Below are 15,560 nucleotides of genomic sequence, written 5' to 3' on the forward strand. Positions count from 1 at the left end.
GGTGCAAGCTTTTGTACCTCCCGCGTATTCCCTCAATTTCCTCTGAGCATCACGAGAGGGGTGAGAGATTAGTGCTCCCGCGTTTACCGCAGAAGCGCACTCCACTGAATAGAGAGTGCGAACTTTGAAATTACCCCGTAATCCCTCCTCTGGTATAGAGTTAACAAGTGAAGGATGCGAGACTATTGTAACTCAACTATAGAAAATAGGCCTACTTTGATGCTGATATGCATGTCTATAGTATATGCAGTCGTTGCTATATAGTATACTTAAGTTTCTCAAATAATTTATAACCGTACCCATAGATTGATAGTGCGTTAATTCAAGCAATTCCGCCTCCCTGCTTCAAGTCTAAGATCTCTAGCTGGTGCGGATTTGAAGAAAATGGTTCCAAGTTCATTACTACCTATATAGTGATGGCCCTGAGCAAAATTGGCCATAACAAATACTTTGTCAAGAAAGTAGAGGGCAACGCTTGTGATTTTGATATTTCTTTCTTTAAATAATGAAAACACTTGGGGCTCATGTAGAGGACAGATAGATAAAGACAGTTATACCAGTTTGTTGCTTGTCTAAAAGAAAATTATAGAGGTTATAGTAACAGAGTTATTATGATAGTAGTAATAATGACAGTAATAAGTAGAAGACGAAGAACAGAAAAAAATTGATAAGAATAGATGATTGGTGTATTTATTATGTGAGTCCAGTACGAAAGATGAATTCATCTGTTTGTTTTTAAGGTGAATGCTGAATACTCTAATGATTTGATAAATTTCCCTCTTACCATGGATTTTTGTTACTGCTGTTATCAAAATGAATAATACAAGGACTTGTAATGTTTTAGGGATTTATTTGCCATCTGATATTACTAGAAGAAAAAACGTGTTTTTACGGAAAACAAAATTGCATAATATTTGATTATGAACCAGAGCTTGTGGATTTGAAGAAGTACAGTATAAAACTTCCGGTACGACAATCCTGAAAATTGTGGCCAAGCAGGACCAGTGTTAAAAATAAAAAATAAAAATAAAAATATTCTGGAATGGATTTGTGTAAGGTTGTATTCACGCTGAACCTGCTGTGAACGCGGGAGGAGTCGAGATTTGTAGCTCCCGCGATTCCCGCGTACGCTCCAATGAACACGGAAGGGGTGCAAGCTTTTGTACCTCCCGCGTATTCCCTCAATTTCCTCTGAGCATCACGAGAGGGGTGAGAGATTAGTGCTCCCGCGTTTACCGCAGAAGCGCACTCCACTGAATAGAGAGTGCGAACTTTGAAATTACCCCGTAATCCCTCCTCTGGTATAGAGTTAACAAGTGAAGGATGCGAGACTATTGTAACTCAACTATAGAAAATAGGCCTACTTTGATGCTGATATGCATGTCTATAGTATATGCAGTCGTTGCTATATAGTATACTTAAGTTTCTCAAATAATTTATAACCGTACCCATAGATTGATAGTGCGTTAATTCAAGCAATTCCGCCTCCCTGCTTCAAGTCTAAGATCTCTAGCTGGTGCGGGTTTGAAGAAAATGGTTCCAAGTTCATTACTACCTAGTGATGGCCCTGAGCAAAATTGGCCATAACAAATACTTTGTCAAGAAAGTAGAGGGCAACGCTTGTGATTTTGATATTTGTTTCTTTAAATAATGAAAACACTTGGTGCTCATGCAGAGGACAGATACCAGTTTGTTGCTTGTCTAAAAGAAAATTATAGAGGTTATAGTAACAAAGTTATTATGATAGTAGTAATAATGACAGTAATAAGTAGAAGACGAAGAACAGAAAAAAAATTGATAAGAATAGATGATTGGTGTATTTATTATGTGAGTCCAGTACGAAAGATGAATTCATCTGTTTGTTTTTAAGGTGAATGCTGAATACTCTAATGATTTGATAAATTTCCCTCTTACCATGGATTTTTGTTACTGCTGTTATCAAAATGAATAATACAAGGACTTGTAATGTTTTAGGGATTTATTTGCCATCTGATATTACTAGAAGAAAAAACGTGTTTTTACGGAAAACAAAATTGCATAATATTTGATTATGAACCAGAGCTTGTGGATTTGAAGAAGTACAGTATAAAACTTCCGGTACGACAATCCTGAAAATTGTGACCAAGCAGGACCAGTGTTAAAAATAAAAAATAAAAATAAAAATATTCTGGAATGGATTTGTGTAAGGTTGTATTCACGCTGAACCTGCTGTGAACGCGGGAGGAGTCGAGATTTGTAGCTCCCGCGATTCCCGCGTACGCTCCAATGAACACGGAAGGGGTGCAAGCTTTTGTACCTCCCGCGTATTCCCTCAATTTCCTCTGAGCATCACGAGAGGGGTGAGAGATTAGTGCTCCCGCGTTTACCGCAGAAGCGCACTCCACTGAATAGAGAGTGCGAACTTTGAAATTACCCCGTAATCCCTCCTCTGGTATAGAGTTAACAAGTGAAGGATGCGAGACTATTGTAACTCAACTATAGAAAATAGGCCTACTTTGATGCTGATATGCATGTCTATAGTATATGCAGTCGTTGCTATATAGTATACTTAAGTTTCTCAAATAATTTATAACCGTACCCATAGATTGATAGTGCGTTAATTCAAGCAATTCCGCCTCCCTGCTTCAAGTCTAAGATCTCTAGCTGGTGCGGGTTTGAAGAAAATGGTTCCAAGTTCATTACTACCTAGTGATGGCCCTGAGCAAAATTGGCCATAACAAATACTTTGTCAAGAAAGTAGAGGGCAACGCTTGTGATTTTGATATTTGTTTCTTTAAATAATGAAAACACTTGGTGCTCATGCAGAGGACAGATACCAGTTTGTTGCTTGTCTAAAAGAAAATTATAGAGGTTATAGTAACAAAGTTATTATGATAGTAGGTATAATGACAGTAATAAGTAGAAGACGAAGAACAGAAAAAGATTGGTAAGATAATGGGTGTATTTATATGTGAGTACAGTACGAAAGGTGAACGCATTTGTTTGTTTTTAAGGTGAATGCAGAATACTCTAATGATTTGATAAATTTCCCTCTTACCATTGGATTTTTGTTACTGCTGTTATCAAAATGAATAATACAAGGACTTGTAATGTGTTTGTAGGGATTTATTTGCCATCTGATATTACTAGAAGAAAAAACGTGTACGGAAAAAAAAAATTGTATAATATTTGATTATGAACCAGAGCTGGTGGATTTGAAGAAGTACGGTATAAAATTTCCGATACGACAATCCTGAAAATTGTGGTCAAGCAGGACCAGTGTTAAATAAATAAATAAATAAATAAATAATATTCTGGAATGGATTTGTGTAAGGTTGTATTCACGCTGAACCTGCTGTGAACGCGGGAGGAGTCGAGATTTGTAGCTCCCGCGATTCCCGTGTACGCTCCAATGAACACGGAAGGGGTGCAAGCTTTTGTACCTCCCGCGTATTCCCTCAACTTCCTCTGAGCATCACGAGAGGGGTGAGAGATTAGTGCTCCCGCGTTTACCGCAGAAGCGCTTTCCACTGAATAGAGAGCGCGAACTTTGAAATTACCCCGTAATCCCTCCTCTTCTGTATAATAGTCTTCACAAGTAAAAGATGCGAGATTATTAAGTTTAACTCCAGAAATAAAAGAAAATAGGCCTATACTGGCTACTTTGCTGCTGATTATGCAAGACTGGTATTCAGTCGTTGCTATAATATACTGAAGTTTCTCAAATAAATATGCGTTAATTCCAATTGTTCCGCCTCCCAATACTTCATGTCTGTAAGATCTCAAGCTGGCGAGTTTGAAGAAAATGGTTCCCATGTTCATTATACTGATGACCCGGTCCAAAATCGGCCATAACAAATCTCTGTCAAGAAAGACTAGTATTGGTTAAGTGCAACGCTTGTGATTATTTTTCTCTTGAATAATGAAAACACGTGGTGCTCATGCAGAGGAAAGATAGAGAAAGACAGTTAGTTTGTTGCTTGTCCAAAAGAAAATTATAGAGGTTAATAGTAACAAAGTTGTTATGATAATACTAATAATGACAGTAACAAGTAGAAGAAGAGAACAGAGAAAGATTTGATTAGATAACGGGTGTAAATATGTGAGTATATACATGCAGTTCAAAAGGTGAACGCATGCTATTTTGTTTGTTTATTGGGTGAACGCTGAATATTATTGCCGAGTGATTTGATAAGTTTCCCTCCAACCATGGATTTTTGTTACTATACTGTTATCAAACTAAAAGATAAAAACAAAGACTTGTGATATTTCGAGGGATTGATTTGCCATCTTTTATTACTATAATACAACGTTTCCGAAAAATGTATATATACATTGTATAAAATTTCATTTTTGATTATTTATTATTTTATTAAGAACCGGAGCTTGTGGATTTGAAGAAGTACAGTATAACATTTCTGGTACGACAATCCCGAAAAATGTGGCCATGCAGGACCTATGTAACAAAGAAAAAAAAAAAAGTATGTTCTGGAATGGATTTGTGTAAGCTTGCATTCACGCTGAACCTCCTGTGAACACGGGAGGAGTCGAGATTAAACTTTGTAGCTCCCGCGATTCCCGCGTACGCTCCAGTGAACACGGAAGGCATGCAAGCTTTCGTACCTCCCGCGTATTCCCTCAGCTTCCTCTGAGCATCACGAGAGGGATAAAAGATTAGTGCTCCCGCGTTTACCGCACTTCACTGAATAGAGAGCGCGAACTTTGAAATTACCCTGTAATCCCTCCTCTTCTGCATAATATAATAGTCTTAACAAGTATACAAGATGCGAGATTATTTAACTCCAGAAATAATAGAAAATAGACCTACTTTGATGCTGATATGCATGTCTACAGTCGTTGCTATATTATACTAAAGTTTCTCAAGTAAATATAACCGTATATACCCATAGTTTATAGTTCATTAATTCAAGCAGTTCCGCCTCTCTGCTTCATGTCTATAGATCTTAAGTTGGTGAGTTTGAAAAATGGTTCCCATGTTCATTACTGATGACCCGGACCAAAATCGGCCATAACAAATACTCTGTCAAGAAAGTATTGATTAAGAGTGCAACGCTTGTGATTTTTTTCTCTTGAATAATGAAAACACGTGGTGCTCATGCAGAGGAAAGATAGCGAAAGACAGTTTGCTGCTTGTCTTAAAGAAAATTACAGAGGTTATAATAATATATAGTAACAATGTTGTTGTGATGATACGAATGACAGTATAGAAGAAGAAGAAGAAGAAGAACAGAAAAAGACTGACCAGTTGTAAAGATGTGAGTATAAGGTTCGAAAGATAAACGCATTTGTTTGTTTAAGGTGAATGCTGAATACTAGTTTCCCTCTTCCCATGGATTTTTGTAACTACTGTTATCAATATGCAGAACAAATCAAAAACTACTTGTAATCTGTTGATAGATTTACAGGTTTGCCATATTACAATTTGTATACTATTAAAAAAAAAGTTTCCGGGAAAAAAAAAAATGATTAGTAGAACCAAAGCTTGTGGATGGGAAGAAGTACAATATAAAATTCCCGGTACCACAATCCCGAAAAAATGTGGCCATGGATAGTAATAAATGTAACAGAAAATACAATTCTGGAATGGATTTGTGTATGCTTGTATATTTGCTCAGAACCTCCTGTGAACGCGGGAGGAGTCGAGATTTGTAGCTCCCGCGATTCCCGCGTTCGCTCCAAGGAATATGGAAGGGGTACGTGCAAGCTTTTGTGTCTTCCGCGTAATCCTCAGCACCCAAAGTATTGTGGAGCTGGTAGCTCTTTCCGCGTATTCCTTCAACATCCTCTGAACATCATGAAAGGAGTCTGAGATCAGTGTTGTGCTCCCGCGTTTACCGCAGAAGAGCACTCCATTGAATAGAGAGTGCGAACTTTGAAATTGCCCCTCTGTATCCTGTCTTAACAAGGGGAGGATGCGACATTACTGTTACTGTTACTGTTACTCCAGTAAAGAAAATGAGTTTGATAACTGGTTCACGTGGGTTGAAGAAAAGAATGCACAGTTCATAAATACATGAAATAGACATTATATATAGTGATTGCCAGGACCAATATCCTGCCAAAACATGAATATTCTACGAAGAATGTATATAAATTGCATATCGAGCTCCTCGCTGTTTGTCTTCCTCTTTTTCTTTTCTTTTGACTGATGAAACCATTTGGTGCTGAGAGGAAATATAGAGAAGACAGTTGCCTCATCGCCTATCGGAAAGGACATTAAAGAGGTAAAAGAAACGAAGTTACGATGATACCAGAAGACGCAGAGAAGCGCAGCAAGATTGATCAGATTAAGGATAGTACAGAATAGATTATTTGAATACAATTCAAAAAGTGAACGCATAGTGAAACCATAGGTTTGTCTTGACAAATTTTTCTTCGTCTGCGTGTGATGAACACTTAGTAAGGTTATGAAACTATGTGACAAGTTTTCCCTTTTCACTTCATTGGATGTCAATGAAATCTACAATATACTCTTGATATTGCAACAACGTCGAGGATTTTGCTTGCCACGTTACGACTCAAGTTTCCGGGTGTACAACATATTGGATATTCACCGTATGTAATATTTTGCCGCCAGATGAAGAAATGCATGATCACTCCGTGTCGTGGCAGAGAGGTAAGCTTTCGTTAATAGCGTTCATCAGATATTAAATTTTAACATATAAATTTAAGATCCGGAGCTTGTCGATGGACATGTGAACCAAGACCTTATGGGAAGGGCAAGCATTCTGTCAAGGAAGTGAGTATACCGACAAACTCTTCGTGAAAGTGAGGAGAAAGGTAAGTGAAAATAAAGCATGCCTATTATATAATTTCAATAATTGCCTGTGGTCTGTGAAGGCATTAACACTGAAAGTGGTCATGTAAATGAGAAGAAAGGTAGTAGCTCCCGTGTAGTCCCGCTCTCCCTGTTTAACTCTCAATAAGGGAGGGGACGGGTAATGACCCTTGAAGCTCCCGCGTGCTCCCGCATTTTGTAATCACAATACAGGCAAGTTGATTACGACCTTTGTTGCTCCCGCGTTTTCCCGCGCCCCTTCTCTCGATACAGGAGGGGTAATCAGCTTTGAAGTTCCCGCGTAATCCTGCACACCCTACTTTCAATACGAGCGGGATACGAACCTCGTCACTCGTGTAGTCACGCACTCTGGATATCACTTATGAAGTATCAGTTGGGGGAGGGGCACTCTCTACTCTCAATACAGGAGGGGGATACGAGCTATGTCACTCATGCGAAAATGAGAAAGGGATATACCCCGTGCCAGAAAATAATTTTCTATCACACCATGATGCGTTAACTATAGTATATACCATTATCGCTAAGTGATTTAGGCCACTAAAAAAGAGTGAAAAAAAAAGAAAAAAAATGTAGGCACTTTGTATTAATGGTACTGTTAGATCAAAGATTCAGAGCTTGTGAAATTGAAGAAATGCAATTATATCTAATTGAAAAAAGGGATATAGTAAACAAAAATTATATATCACATTTTACTGTATCTATTTGATGATCATGATTTTAAAAATGTTCAGGATATCACTTTTGGTGCAAATGTGTATGTCAGTTGTATCACAAAACATCCAACCATACTCTCTTTTTTTTTCAATAAAGCCTAAACTATAAGGAAAAATGCTATTTTCTCATTAAACCATAACTGTAGAGAAGAAAATGTGAGCAAGAATATTTCATTACTTATTGTGCAACACAATCTTTTTTTTTTTTCGAGAAAAGTATGAATGTGAATTTATTGCCAAAGATTGAAGAACTTTCCCCAGAAAATGTGTCTCGGAGCAAGTGCATTATAAATTATAAAAGAAATAGAGAGGCTTTTTGTTATTTCTCTGTTGGTCTACGATGTTTCATCACCTGATTAAACAAAAAAGGAAATGTAAACGGGCACAAAATAATACGGCAGGGGTACGAGCTTTATAGTAACTCCCGCGTTTCCCGCACTCAGTACGGGAGGGGTGCGAGCTTTGTAACTCCCGCGTTTCCCTCACACCCTGGGGTGGGGTACGATCTTTGTTATCCGAGCTTTGTAACTCCCGCGTATTCCCTCAACTTCTATTGTGCAACACAATTTTTTTTTCGAGAAAAGTATGAATGTGAATTCATTGCCAAAGATTGAAGAATTTTACCCAGAAAATGTGTCACAGAGTAAGTGCACAAATTAGAAAAGAAATAGAAAGGCTTTTTGTTATTTTTCTGTTGGTCTACGATGTTTCATCACCAGATTAAAAAAAAGAAAAGAAACGTAAAACGGGCACAAAATAATACGGCAGGGGTACGAGCTTTGTTCTCCGAGCTTTGTAACTCCCGCGTATTCCCTCAACTTCCTCTGAGCATCACGAGATGGATGAGAGATTAGTGCTCCCGCGTTTACCGCAGAAGCGCACTCCACTGATGAACCTCCTGTGAACACGGGAGGAGTCGAGATTAAACTTTGTAGCTCCCGCGATTCCCGCGTACGCTCCAGTGAACACGGAAGGCATATGCAAGCTTTTGTACCTCCCGCGTATTCCCTCAACTTCCTCTGAGCATCACGAGAGGGATAAAAGATTAGTGCTCCCGCGTTTACCGCACTCCACTGAATAGAGAGCGCAAACTTTGAAATTACCCCGTAATCCCTCCTCTGGTATAGAGTTAACAAGGGAAGGCTGCGAGATTATTGTAACTCAAGGAATAATAGAAAATGGGCTTACTTTGATGCTGATATGCATTTCTAGTACAATCGTTGCTATAGTATATTGAAGTTTCTCAATAATAACCGTAAGGAAGTAGATTGAGCGCAACGCTTGTGATTTTTTTTTCTTTTTTCTCTTGAATAAAGAAAACACTTGGTGCCCATGCAGACGAAAGATAGAGAAAGATAGTTAGTTTGTTGCTTGCACAAAAGAAAATTACAGAGGTTATATAGTAAAAAAGTTGTTGTGATGATACTAATAGGTCTACTGCAATGACAGTAATTAGAAGAAGAAGAAGAACAGAAAAAGATTAGATCAGTAGAGAAAGTGCATAAATTAGAAAAGAAATAGAAAGGCTTTTTGCTATTTTTCTGTTGGTCTACGATGTTTCATAAATGTAAACGAGCACAAAATAATACGGCAGGTGTACGAGCTTTAGTAACTACCGCGTTTCCCACACAACACGCTGTCAGTACGGGAGGGGTGCGAGCTTTGTAACTCCCGCGTTTCCCTCACACCCTGCTCTTAATACGGGTGGGGTACGATCTTTGTTATCCGAGCTTTGCAACTCTCGCGTTTCCCGCACAACACGCTCTCACTATGGGAGGGGTGCGAGCTTTGTAACTCCCGCGTTTCCCGCACAACACGCTCTCACTATGGGAGGGGTGCGAGCTTTGTAACTCCCGCGTTTCCCGCACAACACGCTCTCACTATGGGAGGGGTGCGAGCTTTGTAACTCCCGCGTTTCCCTCACAACCTGCTCTCAGTACGGGAGGGGTGCGAGTTTTGTAACTCCCGCGTTTCCCTCACACTCCTCCACTTACGGGAGAGATGTGCAACTTCCCCGAGAATGAGTAGCGATTTACGGATACCGTACATGTAGTATAAATTTCTTCACAATGTTTTCCCCGTACAGGAATATTTGATTGTTTAAAGATGAATCTTTTTTTTTTTTTTCTGGAAAATTACTGCATGGTTCATGTGAATTTATTGACAAAGATAGAAGAACTCTTCTCAGGAAATGTGTCACGGGGTGAGTGCACGAATTAGAAAAGAAAGTTTTTTTTTTTTTTTTTTGTAATTTCTCTGTGAGTCTACGACGTTTCATCACCTAAACTTCGGGAAATCACGTGCTTGTAACATCGCTTCATTCGTGTTACTGTTGCTTGCTGCTTTGCAGTTTTGTGCAGTGGACTGACAGGAAGGTAGAATCGAGTCCCTCCAACCTCGCTACTTACAGGGCCCTCCGTGCGAGGTACTAGTACGATGTGCTGGCACGTGAAATTAAATTACAATTAGGCAGCTTTCTTCGCGTGCTTTTCTTCTTACTCTGCAAATTGCAACTGTGACTGAGCTGGTTTGTCTGCAAGAACACGCGCGCTGCAACTGAGTGCAAGGATGTACGGTCTGTAGGCCAACACAGCGCAAATCGCACACTCGGCCATGCGAAGCATAGCATTGTTCATACATTGCGTTGATCGTACATCGGGCTTGCGTTGATCGTACATCGGGCTGTTTTGGCGTGTTTCCCACACGATAAATCGCACGCGGTCTCGCTGCGTTGTACTCCCGCTGTATTCCCGCGTATCCCCGCACGTATGTCGGAAGTGGACACCGATTTATCCACTCGAAGAAGCACGCGGGAATACGCGGGAGTGACACAGGTTACCGTGAGCGCTACTGTAAAACCGAGTACCCTGTACCTGATGCAAACAATTAATGGTGTAACCACACTCAATAAGGTATTTAAGTATAATATCTAGGCCTATGTGTAATAGAAGCAGGGTTCGAAATTGGCGATGGTCCACTGTCGTAAATCATGTCGTACTAGCTAAAATTCGTAAAATTCTGGAGTTACTAGTCCGTCTGGCTAGCCAAAATATTGCTTCGGTGTCAAAATTGATTCTAAGTAGTCCGCCTGGCTAGTTAAAAAAAAAAAAATAAGTGCGACCCCTTCTGAACTATAAACTGAAGGGGAATGTGTCAGAAAGAGTGCAGAAAGAAGGTATTCCAGTATAAAAGAAATATATGGCAGAGAGAGAGAGAGAGAAGAGAGAGACATGTACACATACAAAACTTTCATATCGTATTAAAGCCTTTGAAACAAAATTAACTCAGGTTTAATTCACTCCAGTCAGATGGACAGAAAGAAACTAGGTGAAAAGTAGATTGATTACAGATTAGTGATAGAAAGAGAGACAGAGAGAAGCAGAAAGAAGGGAGGAGAAGCTATAGGTATGGCTCAAGAAGAAAGCAAGGAAAGCATAGCCTCATCTTTAACATTGTCAGGCAATGAGGGGGAGAAGAAAAAGGACTGTGTACGAGAGGAGAGATGACGAAAGATGATGAAAGGACAAAAAAAGTACTAGATCTAAGTCTAGTGTCTGTAGTGAGCCGGCGGGGACAGATGAAAATATACAATTGCTAAATAAGAACATCACAGTTGCAAACAACAATTAAGATAAAGACTTGGAAGATACAAAGTGCAAATAACAAGTAGTCTTTTCGTGTAGAAAGGGAAGACCATTGCAATCAGATCAATCTCTTCGTGTGGCGGTAGATCTATAATATGGCGGTTCTTTGGAGTTTGTTAATAGCTTAATCTGAGCCGAGCGAGTGGCGGTATGCAATATGGGATGGGATGCCATTTGAATATATAAGTATCCATGCATGTAACCCCGTCGCGGGGCGCGTTTTTTTTTAAGACGGCACAGATTGGGGCACGGCGCGTGTTAAACCTATGGGAAAAACGTTGGGTTAGGGTTTTTGGTTAGGGTTAGTGTTAGGGTTAGGGTTGGGGTTAGGGTTAGGGTTAGGGTTTGATGGTTAGGATTAGGATTAGGGTTAGGTTTAGGGATAGGGTCCCCAATAGATTTTTAGGGTCCCCAATCTGCGCCGTCTAAAAAAAACACGCTTGCGGGGCGCTGTAACATATTACGTATTTGTCCATATGGGGTCGCTGCAGCGGTTACCATGCATGCAGGAACGCCATACTCTTATATTGGAAGTACATGTACACTATGTACAGTAAGGGTACCGGTTTTCGACACTTTAGCACATTTCCTTGTTTACCATCAATACTGCACCATTTTACCTCGGAATTTCGATATGAAGTTGAGCTACAAAGGCCAATAATAATATTCCTTAAACGAATTCCCATTTGAATGCACTCGCGTTCAATTTTTAAGTGATTTCCGTCACGCCGTCGCTGGCATCAGATTTCGACAACCAGCATCATTTTTCGACACTGATACCGGCGCGCGCAAGAACTTGTTGTTTCCTGTATAACGTGTCTTGATATGGGAATGTCGAAATCTGGTGCCACATCCTCAAAGCCAACTCTTTCTACAAGTTTGCTCATTTATCACGAATTCAGCCATGAAATTACTAAAGACGATTATGAAATCAAACATCAGTGATCAAGATTTGGCAAACAAACTGATACTAAAGCAAGATAACCGGCACGGGTGAATTTAATTTTACGGCGATGTAGACTATACAAAATGCATCATATTGTTTTGAACCCCCAAAAATGGCTGACATTAACATTTCTGCTGACACTGTGTTGCTTTTCTCCTAAATATTCTACCGTCGGATTATGATGACAAGTGACAAACGGTGTTTAGACTAGAAATGTGACTGATAACTTGGTTGATTGCTGAAGTCAGACGTTTGTATCGAGTATAAAATTTTATAAGAATTATCTGCTGGGTGTCGAAATCTGGGTCCTGTTGAAAACTGGTGCAACAAACTTCATGAATTCTAGGAAACGATTAATGGTTACAAATGTATAGACTCGAAGTCTCGCTTACATTTGAAATCCGCGGCTCCGTCTTACTATACTGGACTTCGACTGCATACATACATGCGCGTGCATGCGACACCGGCCACCGGTCATCCCCAACACGCCGATGCGCTTCTGAACGGCATCACGACATCGTACACGTCGTGTTCTGGCAGTGCGCCGCGCGCCGGAGCGTGCGGCAGCTGTGATAAAAAATATAATTTTCCCAAAACTCGTGTCTTTCGAAAAAGTACTACTATGATACCATGCAACCCCATGAATCACATGAAACAATGCGTTTACAGTCTACAGCCGTTGACCCAGTAAAAGACGATAAATTGACTAATTACCGTTATCCCACGAAGCGTTCTTCTTTCCTGTTAGCTGTGTCCGTACGTACAAAAATTGCTTTTCGTGTTTAGGTACGTTTTCGAACGATCGACTGTGTGATTTTGAAGACCGCCCTCCGCGTCAAGAGGCGCGCTTGTCGCAACTGTGATCGCTCGCTAGTTCAAACCAAGGGGTGGGAGGGTTCCAAGACATAATCATTGTGCTCCTGCGACTATGCTCCCATGCAAGGACGCCGGAAGCGGGGGGGGGGGGGGGAACGAGTTTTTGCCCCCCCCCCCCCCAAGTGCCCCCTGTAACAAATAATCAATCACTGATTTAAAGACCAAAATGCACTAACAACATACATTATTGTATCTGTACACTATAGTAACTTATGAGTAAATCTAGTGTATAATAGATGGTAGCCTCGTGTCCTCGAGTGTGCCCGCTGAAACATGCCTTTAGTAAACCTTACATTTTTCATTTTCTTCTTTGCTTTCTAGCAGTATAAGAATATTTTTTACCGTTCGAACGATGCGATCATGTTTAAGCTTTTAATGAGTACATTTCAGATAAATTGCAAAGTGAAAGTGGCTCCCTCGTTCTGCCCGTACTTATAGTAAAATGAAGTTTTCATTATCATAGTCCTTCGCAGTGATTTCTTTTACTATGTTTAATTCCTCAGAAATTTGATTTAAAATGCTCTATAAAAGCGACTTTTATACTCTGTTTTTACAAAAAGTCCCTACCCTGCAAGGGAGGGGGTATCCCCCTCCCACACCCTCCCCCGCTCGGTCGCTTCGCTCCCTCGCCGAGGATCTCGCACCATCACATTGTTAATGTACTCCCGCAATATTATATGTTATGGTCATAGTCCTCAACTGATTTTTTTCAATATGTTAATTCCCTAGAAATTTGCTTTAAATTCTCTATAAACGCGACTTTTATACTCTGTTTTTACAAAAAGTCCCTACCGTGGGAGGGGTTATCCCCCCCTCCCACACCCTTGCTTGCTCCCATGACCTCTGCACACTAAGCCAAAAATAAATTCTATCCACAAACACACCCTAACCCTAATCCTAATCACATCAAACCAAACCTACAACCCTATCACAACTGGCCCTAACCGTAACATCCTTGGAGAAAATTAAAGGTCTTATTTACCTTTGGGAGCGGTGATTTAAAAAATGTTCAAGATATCACTTTTGATCCATATGTGTAGGTCAATTGGTATTACAAAACATCCTACCATATAAAAGTTTTGCAATTTAAAGCCTAAAATATAAGGAGATATCACTATTTTTCTCATTAAATCATAACTGTAGAAAGTTTAGTCTGGAAACATTTTTATTATAACTATTGTTCACATTTTGTATATTTAACAACACTTAACATCGATTACACTGGTTCAAATTTTTACATTGGTTGTTTCTATCCCTAACTCACATTTTAGAACTATTTTGAAACACTAAGCTGGGTTTTTGCTTTAGCTGCAAATGTCGCAGGAGCAAAATGTGCTGCCATCGGAGAGAGAGCAAGGCCTAATCATAATAATTAGGCCTATCAACATTTTTAAACTCATTGGCATGTCTGACAGTCCATGGTATATTGTTTATTTAAATTTTTATTCAAAATGTAAAACAAATTTTTGAACTATATGCAGGTTCTCCATCTAATTTCAAGTTCTTTTTAAAACTATGGGCTTAATTATATTATACCTCGCAATAAACTTATACATTTTTTTAGTCATATCTGCCTAATAGTTTAACCAAAAACTTTCAAGACAAAGTATATTTTGTCTAAGAAGCATTGGTAATCACGTGAAGCTCTGTAAAACAATCACTTTTATAGAAGACAAATTTTCGATCAAAAATTATTTAATTTCAACAGAATGTTGGCATGTTTGACTCTAATGAATTAGGCTCTCTATTTGTAAAATGACACAAATTTATCGATATGACGACATTTTCGGTACGTTTTGTATCTGATATTCACATGAAGTCACAGCAATACTAAAGTGATGAGCAATCTGTATAAGCAATCCACTCCCTAAAGTAATACGCGAATTTCAGCGGTCACACGAGAGATATGTATGCCGGTCCCTACCTTGAACCCCGTGGAATTCAAGTGAGAGTGGGGTGAAGTATAATATACAGGGACAACGTAATATGCTATAGCACAAAAGAAAGGTAAATTACAATGTCATTTGAGGAAGTGGTCCATGCTTTTGTAATGGTTGATCCTCTATTTTCATATATCTCATAGACATCCATCTTCTTGTGTTATTCCATTACTGAACCCTTTTTAATGCCATAGGCTGGTCATTTGTACATTGTTTATATTGTGTGTTTTGTTTGTTTTATGGTTGCATAAAAAACAAAAAAAACAAAACAAAACTCGGTGATTTGATGATATTTCTCGTAAGTTCAGAATGGGGCACTCATGTCTCGGATCCAAAGACTACCGATGCTATAGGCCACATGATGGTTGCATATTCCTATCAAGTCTCATACTGTATTTGTGTAATTATCACAAAACAAAACCAATGCTATAGGTCACAATAATGATGGTTGCATATTCCTATCAAGTCTCATATTTGTGTAATTATAACAAAACAAAACTTATGATCATGGAATTCAAGATAGGGTTCATGTTTTCCAGTTCCATGAAAATGAAAAAAAGTACCACAAATGTGAACCTCGTTTTCGTTACTTTACTCTCTCAGATACATAAAAACGGTGTTATTTTCCTGACACGAAATGTT

At 39.3% G+C, this 15,560-nt stretch overlaps 1 protein-coding gene across 1 annotated transcript in view; it reads right to left on the bottom strand.

Annotated features, from left to right (window-relative positions):
* Positions 1 to 12,899, bottom strand: part of LOC140241621 (mitotic checkpoint protein BUB3-like) — a 28,635-nt gene extending 15,736 nt beyond the window's left edge. Inside the window, exon 1 of the mRNA XM_072321360.1 lies at positions 12,817 to 12,899. The gene's annotated coding sequence lies outside the window, so the exon portion shown is untranslated. The remainder of the gene's footprint in view (positions 1 to 12,816) is intronic.
* Between the last annotated feature and the right edge of the window lie 2,661 nt (positions 12,900 to 15,560).

Source organism: Diadema setosum, chromosome 18 (assembly GCF_964275005.1).
Source record: "Diadema setosum chromosome 18, eeDiaSeto1, whole genome shotgun sequence".
NCBI classification, from domain to species: domain Eukaryota; kingdom Metazoa; phylum Echinodermata; class Echinoidea; order Diadematoida; family Diadematidae; genus Diadema; species Diadema setosum.